Source organism: Maniola hyperantus, chromosome 11 (genome assembly GCF_902806685.2).
Source record: "Maniola hyperantus chromosome 11, iAphHyp1.2, whole genome shotgun sequence".
NCBI classification, from domain to species: domain Eukaryota; kingdom Metazoa; phylum Arthropoda; class Insecta; order Lepidoptera; family Nymphalidae; genus Maniola; species Maniola hyperantus.
Genome location: NC_048546.1, coordinates 3,628,589 through 3,647,609, shown reverse-complemented (window position 1 = coordinate 3,647,609; position 19,021 = coordinate 3,628,589). Strand labels below are relative to the sequence as shown.

The 19,021-nt window shown below is 35.1% G+C and overlaps 1 protein-coding gene across 5 annotated transcripts in view; it reads left to right on the top strand.

Moving 5' to 3' along the window:
* The first annotated feature begins 1,909 nt into the window (after window positions 1–1,909).
* Dh31 (diuretic hormone class 2) overlaps window positions 1,910–19,021 on the top strand; it is a 58,774-nt gene continuing 41,662 nt past the window's right edge. For all 5 annotated transcript variants that reach the window (XM_034973091.2, XM_069501957.1, XM_069501956.1 and 2 more), the window contains exon 1: window positions 1,910–1,965. The gene's annotated coding sequence lies outside the window, so the exon portion shown is untranslated. The remainder of the gene's footprint in view (window positions 1,966–19,021) is intronic.

The window sequence follows — 19,021 nt, the reverse complement described above, 5'->3', positions numbered from 1 at the left end:
AGTTGCCTCTAAACCTCTGCAAACATAGTTAGTTTTGCGGTTCGTTAACAAAAGTGATCCTTACCATTTTACTTCTTCTTCTATAGTACGGAACCCTCGGTGCACGAGTCCGACTCGCACTTGGCCGGTTTTTTCGAATTCTGTAGGTACAGGATTTATACTTACTTATACTTACTTTGCTTACAGGATTGCTGTAAAAAATAGCAGCGATTTTCTTTTGATTTGTGTATTGAGTCAGAAATATGAGTATAATGGAATGTAACCGAAACCTTCCTCTTTCTGCGTTATTTATTGTGACACAGAGAGTTGTAAAACAAAGCGGTTTTCCCTATACCAATTTTAAATTGCAAATCCCACTTTCTACTTAATGTTATAAATACGAATGGGTGTTTGTCTGTTAATTTGTCCTTCAATCACTTCGCCACGGAGTAATGAGTCGACATTATTTTATATAATTATCAGTACCCTTATTATAAATGCGAAAGTGTGTTTGTTTGTTGGTTTATTGGTTTGTTGGGTTGTCCTTCAATCACGTCGCAACGGTGCAACGGATTGACGTGATTTTTTGCATGGGTATAGATACAGACCTGGAGAGTGACATAGGCATACTTTTTATCCCGGAAAATCAAAGAGTTCCCACAGGATTTTTTAAACCTAATTCCGTGCGGACGAAGTCGCGGGCATCAGCTAGTTCTAGCTATGCAACACAGTCTATACTCCTACAGGATCATCGTTCCCATCTGTTATTGTGTTGTGAAATTATGTGTGAAAATAAAAATTTATTTTATTTATTTTATTATTTTTTAGTTTTATATAATTAAATACCTGGCATACATAAGCCACGTTTCATCCCCGGAAATTAAAGAGTTCCCATGAGATATTTGAAGTTATGTAACATTTGGTGTGATTGATGCTCAATGAACCAAAAGCTTAATTCGCTATAATCCGTTGAAACAGGTCGAATCTGAATGGTGCAACATGCAGCATGCGAAATGCACCGCCCAGCCTCCCACTAATAAACATGCAGGAAGAAGCAGCCACCAGGCAAGCAATACGCCAAAATGATTGATGCTCTGGAGATGTGGTGGTGGAAACGAATGCTAGGAGTCCGACCGACCGGAATGGACCGAATGGACCGAATTTCGCACCAACAACATCTTTCGGCGTTAGTACAGAGTCGCAAACTAAAGTTCTTCGGACATGTCTCCCGGCGTAAGAGTGACTCCATTAAGCATCTGTGGTGCAGGGCAGGGTGGAGGCTACCAGAGCTCAGAGGGAGAGGAAGATCACCTACGCGATACCGACTAAATTAAGTCCACTGTGGGCGGTCCCCTGCATGAATGTACCAGACTATCGACAAGCAGGGAGAAGTGGCGACTGCTCGTGACGCCTATAGCATCTGCCTCCAAAAACGTCACTTCGTGATGACCACGACCACTCTGCCAAGAGTGTTATGACGAAGAAGAAGAAAAACATTTGGTGTAGAATCACAATTTTCTCGGAGTATTTTATCCTGTATAAAATACCCCATTTAAAAAGCACATAACTCTGAAAAGTTAAAGTTGCGTGCACGGGATCGAACTCCGGACCTCCCGAACAAGAGGCCATCGTTTTTATCACTAGGCTATCGCTTTTAACACGGTGGTCGATAAATGTGTGCAAAAAAGTTTGGTATTTTTCTATGATGTACCTAAGCTTTCGGCCTATATATTAAAAACTGTTACCTACATACCAATACTAATGAAATGTTAGACAATTTAGGTACTTTAAGATATTATGTAGTGTGTACACAAAATTAGCTGGTCTTTTAATTTTGTTCTGAAGATTGCAATGCAAACTGTGTTAGCACGACGCGGTGGGCGGGCGGAATTTTGGTATATAAGGCACGCATGGGGCGGGCGGCGGCACAACACTTGTTGCCGTGTCGAAGCCTGGTCGCCCAAGCTATACATCAACAGCCTCAAGGTGAGTGAACTTTGTTAAGAAAATCGAAATATTTACGGAAAAATCGTGACAATAAGAAACAGTTCTTGTAATATTTTTTCAATACCTAACTTTTTCCGAACCGATAACATTATAAAGTTTTTTCGTATTTCAAAAAGATTAAAATTTCTTAACTGTTTATATTATTGAGTAAAGCTATACATATTTTCGGTAAATAATATGTTTAGAATGATATTACTTTCCGTAATAATATTCGTTAGAGATATTGACTTTAAAAACCTTCTTTAATCTTTCAGAGTGTAAAATAACTAAACTGTATATACCTAGGTATATTAATGAGTAAAACCACACATACTTGTATTAAGTTAATATGTTATTTATTAGTTATAATACTTTTTATCATAATATTGTTGCGGAATTATTTCGTGTGACTTAAAAAACTTTTTAATCTTTCAGAGTGTTTATTATTACACTGTTCATACATCGAAGCATAAAACATTATAATATAGTTTCATTAAAACAAAGTTTCCGACGGACGCGCACAGTGCAAAAGTTGAAAGTAGCTAAGTACAATACAACAATAAATAACACAAGTGAATAAAGTGCATAAAATAGTGTGTCTAATACCGTTCGTACAGTTGTTCAAAACTTTTAAACGGCCAAGCGCTAGTAGATAAAACTTTTATAAGTATGTTTGTTTAAGTAATAGCTGAATCAAGTTGCCATTTTTCTTCTAATGGGAATCGATACGTCTTTATAGCGACCATAATGAGTAAGTTCATCTTATCGTTGGAAAACCATAAAAAGTTTTGTAGTTTCGCACTTAGAGCGCAAATAATATAATTGTGTAATATCTAACTAACTTTATTATTATTAACTGATGGTTTAAACTGTTTTATTATTATTATCAGAAGCATACATTTTAATTTTAGAGTATAATCAAGCATAGTTCACAAATATACTTACCTATTTCATTTCATTCGACTAAAAGAGTATGTGATTCTAAGGTATATAAATAATTAATGTTTCTTCCCAATTTCTGCCCAAAACAGAAATAAAATGACACAGATCTAACTTTATCAAAACACAATAAATTATTCAACTAGCATTAGATCAAAATACATAACCATGTATGAACTTAAAATATGCTTTAAATTATCTATGTACTTAAATATTAAAATAACATTGCATAACATAACAATTAGGTAATCTTTTGAACTTCGAAAGTGCTGTCCTAATGCTTTATTGAATAAATCATTTTTGATTTTGATTTTATGATTTCTTAATGAGACCTTTTCCAGTTACCCCACTTGAATTGTTACATTTCAATTTCGTTCCAATTAATATCTCGTGCCTACCAAAATTTTGCGACGGAAGATATAAGCTTATGAATTACGGAATTAAAAAGTTTTGGATTCCATTTCTTATTTATCAGCTTAAAATACATATGATTCCGCTATAAGCAGGTAAAATTACCATATACTACATTTTACCATTACATTTAAGTACATAGTTAATTCTTTAGTTAATTTTAGTTGGATAAAAATATTTTTTTTATTCGTATACTAACTACTACGCAATTCCATACTATCAATATAAATGCGAAAGCGTGTTTGTTACTTTATTACGGTTCATTCGCTTAACCGATTTTGACGTTTGGAACAAATAGCTTGGATTATTAGCTACATTTCGGAGCTCACACGCTTATTATTCAGGAAAATCAAATACTTCCCGTGAGATTTTTAAAATCTTAATCCACGCGGACAAAGTCACGGGTATCATCTGGTATAATTTATAATTGTATTTTAATATTTTATGAGAAATGATTAGCACAAAAGGCGGACTTTGTAGTGTAGGTACTTACTTCTACTAAACATTCTACATCTTAGAACTTTCCAAAAGGGTTTTATTTTGTTCTTTTGTATATTTTTTGTTATCTTTATTTTAAAAAGTGCTATTCTTGATCTTAAAGAAAACTTTAAATTTTTAGCCGAAACTTGTTGTGTTGAAAGAAAATTGTTGTGAGAAAATGTTTCTAATAAAAATGTTTCAAGCAAGATTTCCGTGAGGATAATTTGGAAATAAATTTTTCATCACGGCGCCTCATTATCTTGTTAGGGACGCAATCTTAAATTTTATACTTACCTACTATTTTAGCACCAAACGTTCATCATCATCATCATCATCATCAATCCATCACCGGCTCAGCAGAGGCACGGGTTTCCTCTCAGAATAAGATTGATTAAACATTAGTCTACTACGCTGGCCAAGTGTGCATTGGCAGACTTCACACACCTTTGAGATCATTGAGAACATTCTGGAGAACTCTCAGGTATGCAGGTTTCATCACGATTTTTTCCTTCACCGTTAAAAAAGTAATACTTACCTACTTAATTCGCACATAACTCCCAAAAATTAGAGGTGATGCCCGTGATCGAACCACGGACCCTCCCGACTAAGAAGCTGACGTCTTAACCACTAGGCTATCACCGCTTATTGTGTAGTCAATACTCAATACTAATAAAAAACTCTACGTAAAGAACTCAGATTGTGCTCATAGAAAATGAAAATTACGTAAGAACGACTGATGTGATTATATTCGGTACTTTAATATCCCTTACAATATATAATACATATACTTAATGCAAAATTCTACACAAAACACAGCTCCAAGTTCAGTAAAAAGAAACTTGTATTATCTAGTTATTTTATTTACCTAAAAGCTGCTGAATATACAGAGGTTATTTAAAATAACATCAGCTAATTTCTATTAGAATAATTTGAGATTAATTTCTAGCACGAGGTGGTAAATAAAATCTCGCTATGACCGCAACCCCAAAGGGGGTTATTATCATATTACGGTATAGCGGCAGTAACCATAAAATTAGGACATTATAACTTGAGCCTCGGGGCGTTTAATTGTGACGTCACGATATCTTTTTTTGCTTGTCTCAGGCCAGGGATCAATCTAGCGGAAAATGTCGAACGGAAATCCGCACGCAGAAATTTTCTTTGGTAATCTTTCGGTAGTTTTTTCTGCGAGTAGATGATTCTCGCGACTTTGTCCGCGTAAATTTTAGTTTTCTTAAAATCCTGCGGAACTCTTCAACGCGCAGAGTGCTGAATTTGAAGGAAGCTTTAAGCTTATTTCATACTACGGGATATAAATTATGTTACAGTCCGGTCAAAATAGACATTCAAGGTTAGAATGATTCGCATAGGACTAAAATTAGTACTAATGTTGGGAATACCAATATATAAATGAATTTTGAAAAGTCCCCATCGATTTATATAGATGTTTACAACATTCGTACCAATTTAATTTAAACTAACCTAAAACTGAAATTTAAATGCAATACTGTTGATAGTATATAGATGGATCCTTAGTTTTTAATTATGTCACTAGAAATCTGTGCTTACAACTCTTTGATCTAAACTTTATAATATTTAATAGCATCTAAAATATGTAATCTATCGCAAACCGAAGTCCTTTAACCTTTAGTCTGTAAAGATAAGGTTTCCTTTAATCGCGTACACAAAATAACTGCAAAGTTTTAATTGTAGACAACATTATTAAAGTATAAACTCAACAAATAATCTCAAAAATTGTATTTAGTCTGCCCAGTAATGTCCAAACTCCAAAAGTTATTTCAGCGTCCAAAGAATCTAAATATATAAAAGGCAAAGGTGACTGACTGATTGACTGACTGACTGATCTATCAACGCACAGCTCAAACTACTGGACGGATGGGGCTGGGCATGCAGATGGTTATTATGACGTAGGCATCCGCTAAGAAAGGGTTTTTGAAAATTCAACCCCTAAGGGGGTGAAAAAGAGGTTTAAAATTTGTGTATTCCACGCGGACGAAGTCGCGAGCATAAGCTAGTCTTGCCATAAAATTACTGTGATGAACTGACGTTCAAAAATATAAAACAAGTCTTACTTATTAAATCTATTTCCATACTATATATATTTACGATGTTTTGTCGGTCTCAACGAGAGAGACAATGCTGTACAAATCTGCTATCTCCTTCTAAATGTCGATGTACATTACTTTCTGCCACGCACTGTATATATTTAGATAGGTACATATACATATTTTACACTCATCTGGAATATAAATAATGCAATATTACTACCTATTATGATAGTTATAGGTATAAAATTAAAATGATTTTATTTCTTATATACAAAAATATATCGTCATAATATGTGTAAGGAAATAATTATTTTAATTTTATATGTAAAGTAGATATCAAAATAATAATGTATTTCTTATATTCTATAACATATTTATGTGCTAAATCTAACTAGCAATAACATATCGGAAGTGCCAATATTACTTATATGGATCATTAGAAAAACGTTGTTTCTTCGACATACACACATGATCTAATCAATCACTATCAATAGAAACCGCTATTCAATATAATTAACTGAGGCGGTAAGGGTGAGTAAATAAAAACATACTTAATACGGTCTTGTGAACTTCCTTCCTAATTTTTGCCCTAAGTATGAATGGTTTATGAAAACGCATAGCAAGAGTGTCTGTATGTAATAATATTATTATAATAGTAACAAAATATGGGAAAATAATATGCCGACTATCATTTACACTAGTTACATATAAGAAGATCCATCAAAAATAACCAAGTCTCTAAATTCGCTGATTTGTTTCTATTTCTTTAGTTAAAATATATTTGATGATGCTAGCAGACACTAGACAGCCAAGTGATGCCAGATAGATGTAAGAAGTAACTGACTGACTGGCGCAATATAAAGGAACCTATACTTCAAGCCACTGTGTGTAATAAAACTACGTAGCCTGGTAAACAAAATGATATTTTTTTTAAATACAATTATATAACGGAATCGTTCGACATTTCAATTTGCATTTGCAGTGTTAATTCAATTTAAAGTTTCAGTTTATGTTCTGCATAAACAAAGCAAAAGGTGACATAGTTACAACACCAATTAAAAGTTATCAGATTGTTCCGAATTTGAGAAAATAATCGCCTGAGAAGTTTCCAGTATTAATTAATAATTTATTCTCAGGGCTTCGATATGAGGTTCTTTTCGGAGAAACACCTTAGGTATCTATTCAAAATTTTTGAAAAAGGAATATCCGTTCAGTAGTATTTTTAAAGTTCATCATGATGATCAGCCCCTGACCACGAGTCTCCTCTCAAATGAGAAGGGTTATGGCCACAGTCTACCACACTGGCCAAGTGCGGATTGGTCGACTTCACACACCTTTGAGAACAGTATGAAGAACTTTCAGGCATGCAGGTTTCCTCTCGATGTTTTCCTTCACCGTTAAAGCAAGTGATTTAATTACTTAAATGAATCAATGAATTATTTATTCAATAAAACGCACATAACTCCGAAACGTTAGAGGTCCGTGCCCGGGATCAACCCCCCTAACCTCCGATTAGGAGGCGGACGTGTTAACACTAGGCTATCACAGATTTTTAAAGTTAACCCTTCCAAATAGACACACACATACAGTGTGCTGACTTTGCCTAGTAATTTGCAACCATAGACGTTCATAGATATTTTTCAGGGCCTTAAATGTCTTTTTTTTTTCTTCCTAAACGCGATTCCACAGGGTGAATAAGATCTATATAAAGGAAAAGCTAACTGACTGACTGATTGACTGACTAGACTGATTGACTGACTATTAACGTACAGCTCAAACTACTGGACGGACCTGTAGGTCAATTCCGTAAAACCTGCATCAATCATTATTACAATCGCAATTGCTGTGATTGGCTGAAAGTATGGTATTCTTGCTGCAACAATGAATTGTAGCCAATAGTGAGCCAGCGTCAACCAATCATCGTGATATTGTAGCTGTCATTCTACCGCAATCGTGCAGTTCACGCGGACGAATTTGCGGGCATTACTAGTATATTAATATAATGTTTGGGGATCTAACTGTCTATCGCTTATCTCTTTTCATATATATACTACTATATTAATGTCAACAATATTAATAACAACGGCATAAAAACTCACTTAAAGCTTTAAAAAAGTTTGCGTTTTAAGGGTTAACAATGTCACAAAAAGTTCACGAGTACCGAAAAATGTAACAAAATGTTTCGCTATACTCGAAATGTGCTTACACACAGTCGTAAACATTAACGGCATTACTCGGGTAATTCGCTCACATGCCCGTTACACTACAACGGCTTCGGTTTTACCAATTTCATACATTCTGCTTTGCGGACTTTCTTTTTAAATATACGCTTTTATAATATGATTCGGAAGAAAATCTTCCAATACATTTTCAAAATTATATAAAAATGTGTAGGCTTGCAAATTACATCATTGAACTAAACTAGTACTAATAGAAGAGGTATTGTATTTCAAACAAAAATCATATTCTAGGAAGCTGTCTAATTTAGCATTTATAATACTGGCCATAGCATCATAACTCTATGCTGGCCATAGATAAAATTTATTCACTTATCTGTGATACTGGCTATCAAGTTGTAAGCAAATACGAGTTGCAGCCCCCAAAAATTTGTATTGGAATGATTTGTCTAGTACCTACTTAGTACGACAAAGCAGTCGTTGACTTACATTAAATAGATAAAAAATTAGAGCGTGAATTTTGAGTTTTATTTAAATTTTCAGTATAAAGTGCCTAATTTAAGAACTGTACGGAAACGGATTTTTAGACAAAAAGTAAAATTTCTCACACTAAAGAAAGTAAACTAATATTTTGCAGGAAAATATATCGTTACTCATTAATAAAATCTTAACATGCCTTTTCATGCAAACGAGTAGATTAGGTTCCTGCAAGTTTCTAGTGAGTGAGCTAGGATTTAATATGTTGGGTTCCCACTTTTTCTTTTTTTATTCAGGTACTAGTAAAGTAAGTGATGATGCAGTCTAAGATGGAAGCGGGTCAACCTGGAAGGGGTATGTCAGTTTTTATTAAACCATGCTCCTTTGGTTTCTACGCGGCATCGTACCGGAACGCTAAATCGCTAGGTGGCATGGCTTTGCCGGCAGGGACTAGCCACAGCTGAAGCCTCCCACCAGACCAGAACAAAAATTTAGAAATTTATAAAAACCCAAACCCCTGCTAGGAATCTAACCAGGGACCTCTCACTAATAAGATCATACTCCACAGTGCTTACCACTGAGCCAGGGAGGGGGTCAAACCAAGTCAGCCTCAACCACGGTAGTCAGGTCCCACGTAAATATATTCGCGACTTTTAAAAGTTCATTTCAAACCAAAAAGTCCTAAAGTAGTAGCTTTAGCTAAGTTTGAACTTGTACGAGTAGACTATTGTTTAAACCTTCAGCTTCACACCTACGAGGCTTAAGCCTTACCTAGAAATAACGCTAACTTACCAACAATAAATAGAGAAATAATACTAAACAGACTTAAACTACTGGACGGATCGAGCTGAAATTTGCCATGCAGATATAGCTACAATGACGCAGATATCAGTTAAGAAAGAAATTTTGAAAATTCAACCCCTAAGGGGGTAAAACAGTACGTTGAAATTTGTGTAGTCCACGAGGATAAAGTTGCCGGAATAAGCTAGTGAATAAATAACAATAGTAAATTAAACTAATTAAACTATAACCTAAGTATAATTAAATTTCGTAAAAGCTCACAAATCTTACGCCGACAGAGTAGGTACTCTTATGTCTTGTAAACCTGTCTCACGGGGGTAAAATAATCTCCAACGATATTACTTCTCTCTTATTTTAGTCCCTTGTTATTACAATGAGACTTGAGAAAATGTAGCTAAGTTGTACTTAACTCCCTATTCATGATAGCTGACTATAACACCCTATCTCATATCTTCTACTATGAGAGCAATGTTTTTATAGGTTTGAAGGGATATTTTTAAATGAAAATGCCTGTGTACATAGAAAACGAATTTTAATTTCATTCATGCCATGTCTAAAAAGCGCGGCGCAGCTGAAAATTATGACAGCTAATAGATTTTGAAATTTTTTATTGAAATAAAAGTTAATTTTATAAAGTTGAACTATGAAAGATTTATCTGAAATGGCGATGGGCAGGGCACATGCCAAAGTGCAAGAATGGCGACCTCGTATCAAAAAATGTTGCGGTAGACGAACGACATCAAAGGAGCGGCGTAATAGAAGTCCCTACAACAGACCAATGTCTGGCAGTGGAGTTCTACCGGTTGATAATAATTATGACGATGTTTGCCAGCTTCTCAATTGATAGGTATGATTGTGTATCAGTACATATTTGTTATCATAACAGCAGCAAGATTTATTACAATGAATAATGCAAGTAAGCGACTGCGTAGAGTACGACGCAATTTATTATATTTACCAAATTATAAACGAACTTGAGCATAAATTGACTATTAAGACAAAGTTGTAAATGTCTGCTTGAATTATTCATACTGTGGGGACACGACGACTTAATTTAGAATAAATTTAATACTTCAAGTTTTACAATTGCGTACGAGAACATAAAGAGAGAGAGCCAGTGCGCGCCAGACCTTACTCATTTTATAAAAGCTGAAAGTTTCGCTGCGTATTGTCCCCAAAACAGGAAGGAACGATCAGCGACTATGGAGTTTGGATCATGGTGGCTTTGGGAGATAGCAGGTAACAAAGGTGTATCTGCATGATAGCTATTATGAGGTAGGCATCCGCTAAGAAAGGATTTTTGAAAATTCCTTTCTTAATTAGAGGGTGAAAATAGGGGTTTGAAATTTGTGTAGTCCACGCGGACGAAGTCGCGAGCATAAGCTAGTTTATATTATAAACTTTTAGTTCCAAACATTTTATATCACAGGGTAGCAGAACAGCTGTAATGTTTCGTAATTCGTATGTTGCAATAAATACAAAGTGTTTCACATTTAAAATGCTCCCGCACGTTCAGCTTGTAAGCGTAGTTCAAGTATCTACTTAAATATTATGCGTAATACATTATACGTTTAATTTACAAAAAGCAGTCCATTTGATATATTAGGTATATAAAATTGAGAGATGAAAGCAGATTAAGGGCCAGCACTCACAGATGGAGGTAAAGCAGAGTCTTTTCAATGTACTTATACAGATAATAAGAACCAACTTCATAGTGTCTGTTATAGTGCCTACTCTTAAAATATCACAGACGAATGATTAATATTTTCATAAACAAATTTCATTTTTTTAATGTACAATTAAAGACGTTTGTTTAATCTCAAAAATTTGTCTCATTTTTTTCTCAGTGTATTTAAGTTATCATACCCACCCTACCAAATAAAAGCTATGATAGCCTAGTGGTTAGGACGTCCGCCTTCTAATCGGAGGTCGGGGGTTTGATATCGAGCACGCACCTCTTACTTTTCGGAGTTATGTGCGTTTTAATTAATTAAATATCACTTGCTTTAACGGTGAAGGAAACCTGCATGCCCGAGAGTTCTCCATATTGTTCTCAAAGGTGGGTGAAGTCTACCAATCCACACATGGCCAGCGTGGTAGACTATGGCCAAAACCCTTCTCACTCGAAAAGACCCGTGCGTAGTGCTGTAGTGAGCCGGGCGATGGGTTGATCATGATGATGATCCACCCTACTGTATTTGTTATAACGTACTTAGATATATGAAACGTGAACGATTCGTTATCAAAATCTAAATGTATCTATCTAAATAGAAATCGTAAAATAATGCATGTTTTTATTGCGTAGATTTCGAAAATTTGCATCTATTTATTTGAAAATATGAACCGTTCCTCCCCGTGGAGATATTTAAAAAATAAAAGCTGGGTTTTCGTATTTGAACTTTATCTTCTTCAGGCTATATTTATGACCTCCAGAGTACAACGTCGACATAGGTTTTTCTCCGAACGTTTAACAAAAATTGTCAAAGAAAATGTATGTGAATATTTTTCAATTTTCTTGCATAAAGGAAAAAATTGGAGAATAGATTTCCACTACACGTCATTTACAATAGAAGTTCATTCCACTCCCATGGGAACTGCCATTCAATCCCGTTTTGAATATTCACAAAATATAAATCATTTTTAGGGTTCCGTACCCAGACGGTAAAACGGTGCTAAAGTTATAAACTGCCTGTCTGTCTGTCCGTCTGCCCCAACGTGATATACGATCTCTAACTCGTAGACAGAATGAATTACAGACTTGAAATTTGGATATTTGGTGTAGAATGCAGACCTAAAACTAAAATAATGAATTAGAAATTCAATTAAATTACTTTTCAGGGCGGTCCGCATACATGAAAATAGAGCCGTTTTTTTTATTACCCTGGCATGTGGGGTGTCATTTTCTAGTGGTCATTGAGTAAAGTACAATTTTATTTTCACGAGTAGGTAAATTAAGGGGAGGTCGACAAAGTTGTCAGTTTTAGACCATTTGCAATGGGGTCTCTCTCAAAAACTAAACTAATGATTATAGAACTAAGAAAAAATTATTGCAAATTTAAATCAAAGACAGACGACATACCTGATATTGATTACATTCGTCTGTCGTTGAGCTTTGTGTGTACCCAGGCCTTAAAAACTTCTATGGCATCGCATAAGGAAGCTTAGCGGGGCTGATTAAAAAAGTTCTCGTGTAAATTGTTAAATCTGAATATTGTTAATGGATTATGGTATATCTGCGTAAAATTCAACGAGATTCGCCGCACCGAGTTTTGTACTCAAATTATGGAAAAGGAAAATACAAAATCAGGACCTCACACTGAAGCTTGTTGTAAACTACATGTTTGTGAAGATAAAATGCTCTACAAAATCGCTATCTCTTTCTAAAGGTCGATGTACCTACATTATTTTCTGGCACGTACCTACTGTAACATAATTTATAATTGCGAAAGTGTGGTTGTTGGTTTGCGCTTGAATCACGCCGCAAAGTAGCAACAAACTGATGTTATTTTTTGCATATATATAACTAAAGGCCAGGAGAGTGCCATAGGTTACTTTTTACGATGGAAAATTAAATTTCCTATAGGAATTTTAAAAACTTAAATCAAGGCGGAAAAAGTCACGGGCGTCATCTAATAAGAATTAATTACTGACGATTTAGATAAAAGTAACATTTGTTTATATAAAAACTTACCAAGAATGCTTATTGGATTAATTTCATACAAACTTCGCGTTAAAATTATTATCTCCAAAAGAATAATGGGAAAACTCTGCAATGTGAATTAAAATTCAACGTGCGCATTCCTTAGAAAGAGCGAAAGAAAATCAAACAAAATTTTGTTGCGGAGAAAAAAATACTTTTGTTCTTTTTGAATGTTTTCTTTTTTGTTGAGTGACGATATTTTCTAAATAAGGATTGTAAAATGTTACGTTGGATATTTAATTGATAAACTCTCGATGTTAACTCGCCGCCCTATAAAGTCAACCAATTAACACTGCGAAAGGTGATACTGAATCCACACCCATATTAATAATAATCCATACAAATAATATTATAAAAGAAAAAGTTTGACTGTCTGTCTGTATGTCTGCTTTTCACGGCCCATCCGTTTAACCAACTTTGACGTTTGGTATAGAGATAGCTCGCATCCCGGGAACGGACATAGCCCATATAGGCTTCTTTTTGTCCCGGAAAATCAAATAGCTTTCACGGGATTTACAAAACCTAAATCCACGCAAACGAAGTCGCGGGTATCATCTAGTAAGTAAATATAAATACCCGTTTAGGTAGATAGTGTTTTACATTGTGTAAACATAATATAAATTACCTAATTTGACTTTTGAGCTGACGAAATTGCTCTCAAGTAATTTGGAAATGTCTGAACTTCTACAGTAATGAATGAAAAACATGTTAAAATACAGACAGACGTATACAGCCCCATGGTAATAAACCTGAAGCGCGTTATCGTTTCGTGAAATGAATTGGAAACATGTTGTTTGAATGTAAAGCTAAGAAATAGGTAAGATGCCTATCACGTACCTACTTACCTCACAACAAGTGCAGACGAACTCGCACACGAAGGGTTCCGTACTGTCGTAAACGAAATTAGACTTTTTAATTTTTTTTAATTCATGGCGGCCATTTTGAACTTTATATTATTTGTTAGAAGATTTTTTGGAAGAAGTAACTTGATGCGATTTCGAATCGCAGGGAGCCACTGGATTCAGGCGGTGCAAGACCGTGGCGTGTGAAATGTGAATGACCCTACAAGAGACCTATGTGCAACAGTGGACGTCTATCAGTTACTGATGATGATGATTATATGCACCGTCCGCTCTCCCACAAACAGCATGCGATATACAACGCCCCGCCCGCCCTCAAAGTGGGAGAGCGGACGGTGCATATTGCATGCTGCATGTTGCACCATACAGATTTGATCTGTTTCAGCGGATTTTAGCAAATTAAGCTTTTGGTTCCTTGTATTTCATAGACTTCCACAAATAACGCCTGCTTCTAATACAACATACAATAACTTGTAATCGATAAAAAGGGCTATCAAAGTGTTCCGCATACAAGGTCAATAAATTCAAGCTTGGAAATATAAATATTTCAGTTAAGGTACGGGTTCCTGAAGTTTCAGTTCGGTAAACATGGGTAAATTTTATGAATCTGTTTTAAGTTCAGACATGTCCTAACTTTATGCTTGGCGGGTAAAACTATGCGACCAAGTTTGCAGACAAAAAACATTTAATATAGTATATCTAGTATGTTGTACAAACAAGGAATGCTAGTTATTCCTTTGATCCCCACACAAAAGGACGTACAATGTGACCTCGCCAAAACTATACAAATATAGTAGGTAAGTAGGTAGGTACCTCTAACGTCGTATCAAGACCATGACTTATTTTGACACCATCAATATTTGGGAGAGCTATAAATTTTGAGGAGAGAAGAAAAATTTGCATATAGGTACTTTAGTATAGGCATTAATGCAGAGATTGGTAGTTCAATCCCAATGGTTTCCTGAGAAGAATATATATTTAGACAGCACAAGATAAAACAATATGTATCTACATCAAAAATAGGATAAGATATTTACATAAATAGCTTAGCACAAAAAAATCACATTTACAGAAAGTATGCAACTTCCATGGTACCCAATACCACAGAATAATATAATAGTACTAACGTACCAATACACTGGTACTATTGCCTCGCCACTGGAAGGCCAGGCTAAGCCGTTGGGCCAAATAAGTGCCAGCTCATGGCACCAGTAACTGAACTGTCTTTTTTTAGGGCTCCGTACCTCAAAAGGAAAAACGGAACCCTCATAGGATCACTTTGTTGTCTGTCTGTCTGTCTGTCTGTCAAGAAACCTACAGGGTACTTCCCGTTGACATAGAATCAGGCAGGTAGGTAGGTCTTATAGCAGACATTCGGGGAAAAATCTGAAAACCGTGAATTTGTGGTTGCATCACACAAAAAAAAATTAAATTGTGGTCATGAACTACTAATTTAAGTATTTTCCATTTTTGAAGTAAATAACTATATCGAATGGGGTATCATATTATGAAAGGTCTTCACCTGTGTATTCTAAAACAGATTTTTATTTATTTTTATGCATCATCAGATTATTAGTACCGGCTTTTCTGTATACAATAATCGTAGCAATGAAGTAGTAACCTCTTACATCTTTAAAAATTATAGCTTAAACGATAAAAATGTGTCCGTAATGTTGTTTCACATAAAAACATTACAGCGAAGATGTGACGGCTTTCCCAACGCGAGTCGAAAGTGACGTAAAAATTATGTACGAAAATCAGCTTACCTGTCTTGTCGGAAATATAAAACATTTTTATACTTTTTAAACGTATTTTGGCAAGCGGAAACTTCTTAAAGGATTTATAAACGAAACACTTTTAAAATATGCTAAACGGCGCTTTCGAGCAGGGTGCTATTAAAAATGTTGTTTTATTGTTGTGTTATGTGATGTTATGGATACGGACCAATTTAAACTCATATTGGTTTTATATCATCTATATATATAAAAGGAAAAGGTGACTGACTAACTGATCTATCAACGCACAGCTCAAACTACTGGATGGATCGGGCTGAAATTCGGCACGCGGATAGCAATTATAACGTAAGCATCCGCTAAGAAAGGATTTTTGAAAATTCAACCTCTAACGGGGTGAAACAGTTGTTCGAAGTTTGTGTAGTCCACGCGGACGAAGTCGCGAGCATTAGCTAGTTTTTAATATAATCCAAAGTTTTTCTACCTTTAATTTGAAAAGACAAGTAACTTTGAAGTCCGATCATTCTGAGCACGGGAAACTGGACATTCTAAAAAGATAACAGTCAGGTATATATACTACATTAACAGACAGACACACTATCACATCGTTTATAATATTACTATAGATGTGGGTTAGCTTTCTATCATCAGTTATCAAAACTAAACACCTCTATAGGTATGTAATTAATATTGTAAATGTAATTTTAAGACAATTTTAATACATAAGTTAAGTGGAACTTGTTTAACAGATAAAGTTTGGTGATTGAGTTAGTGTGAAGGGAAAACTATTTCAGGTAGCCCCAAGGGTTTTCCTTGAAATAGCCTTGTCTAATTGTATTAGTTTAATAACCAGAACTTTCATGGTTCCTCATAATATTATGCCAATCAAAATATTAATGTACAAAGATTTCATTAAAAAAAATGAAACTTATTCAAAAAGGTTTTGCTCATTTTATTCGCGTAGAATTTATGTATTTTTTACATTCTACCTGACTGATATAAATTATAGTCCTTGACAGGTTGAAATGGCAATCGAGGGTGTTTTCTTTCACACAATCGACTTAAATTTGGCCTACTTACGCAACGTTCGTTGATCTCTAGCGTCAGTCAGATGTTTTACATGCAATAATATTTATCGTGAACTTTTACAAAATATCGGATTGTTTTGTATTTTTTCGCGTTTTTCTTATGTGGTGTGGTATCATATTATCAGTAATCACCAGTAGGTACAATCACATGTCTTCGTTTTTGCCAGCGTTCTGGTTACACCCTGTATAGGAATATGAGTAAAGTTAAAAGTTGACTATCTTGTCGGAATCATATTTAGCTAATTAACCTTATTAACGGGCCACCATTTTTTGAAGCACGCTCGATGGTGTCAAAAGGTGCGTAATCCACATGTCAGTGTCTATGTTATGTAGCTTGCATCGCTACGCGTTGGTAGGTATAAATCCCGCAAATTGCTATTGCGCTGGAAACATGTCTCATTAACATCGAAATGACGTCATTTTAACGTCAGCCGAAATAAAAATATACCATGAGCTCGAAACTTCAGTCTAGTGCTGAAGTCACTAAAATGGCGGCCACGCGCATTAGCAATTTGCAGCACGTATATTGTACGAACTTGCCTTCACTTCAAATCCAATTGCATGAGTTTTGACTATCTCTAATAAAATAATTATAATTCTAAATTTCCATCACTCAGCCAAAAAAGTAAAAAAAAAACTCAAATTGGTTGATAAGCCTAAAATTATTCGTTACCAGTTTATCCAGGCAATTATCTCACGCCGGCCGGGACGCCACCAGAATAAATTTTCCCTACCGTCGCGGTCGCGTCAACCGAAAACGATAAATTTAAAAATGTTTATTAGCTATTTAAAATAGTTAAGGGTGAATTTTCAAAAATCTTCGGATGCTTACGTCAAAATAGCTATATCTATCTGCATGCTTAATTTCAGCCCGATCCGTTACACAATTAACACAACTAAACAATTAACTCGTACCCAAACTGCTCGTTTTTTAAAACTTATTTTGGGCTAACTATTCACTGTTCATAGTGTAATAGATTACACTTTTATAATCTATTATACTATAGTATAAGTTTGAATAGTTAATACTTAATGGAATGTATAGTTCTCTATTACGTCATGTTCCGAAATTTTCTCAATTTTCTCTTCTCTCCCGGCTCGCCCTAAAAATTATATCTTTATCTAATTTAATTCTACATTTGCTTTTATCAAATATCGAGTTTGTTAGTTTTGCCACCGGGTTTTGTTGTTACTCGTTGTTCAAAACAAGCACAGGTAATTCAATTGAATTAGAAGGTTTACTTAGAAGGTTTACTTAGAGGGTTTATTTTAAACGTACAGACACAATTCTAACTTTTTGACATTTTCATTTTTACCTATGTCCAATGCGGTCAAAGTCAAAATTGAACAAATACCTTAAGTACTCTAAGAATTATTACGTAGTAGATGGTGCGCGTGGATTTAGGTTTTTAAAAATCCCGTGGGAACTCTTTAATTTTCCGGGATAAAAATTGCCTATGTCCTTCCCCGGGATGCAAGCTATCTCTGTACCAAATTTCGTCAAAATCGGTTGAACGGTTGAGCCGTGAAAAGCTAGCAGACAGACAGACAGACAGACAGACAGACAGACTGACAGACAGACGGACACACTTTCGCATTTATAATATTAGTATGGATATTGTGTGTAAGAACTCTGGTACAAAATATTTTAAAGAAATACCTTAGAAATTCAGAAACTTGTCTGTCGCGATTAATCATTTCGTAAAGACAGATAAGGCACACATCGAAAATGAATGAAAAATTGAATTTCGTCGGAGATAGGCCGACAGATGCTCCTTTAGCGAGGCATCGTAGGACAATCCTGAACGAAAACCGTTCTATGTTATCTCGAGTTATCTCACACAAGACGTCAACTTTGGACAAAGACCACGTCGGCGAAATGTTTTATTATATTTTATTCTTTTCTATTTAGAATTTAAGCATTTCAATAGTTTTTTTCATGCTATCTCTCTGCATCATATTTCGTGAGAGCCGTGACCCCATTCTATGAATCAGATAATTAGGTAGTAGGAGTTTTTTATTTCAGAATAAAATAATATAATGCGTAAAAAATTACTCTCACGCGCCATTTTAACTATTTGTGTCAAATTCCATGTCAAAACATCGATATAAATGACAAGATATGGTCAAGCGAACAAAATTTTTCACGGTTTTGGATACTACCTCCACCTCTTAGATACTACCGGTTCGAAATCCAGACGTCACTGAGGTTGCATTGGTGCTAAAGCACCACTGAGTCGGTGTCATTTTGTTTGTTCAATAGCCCAAAAGCCATTCAATAGTCTATACGAAGTAGTATATGTATAAGTCAATGTGTCAAA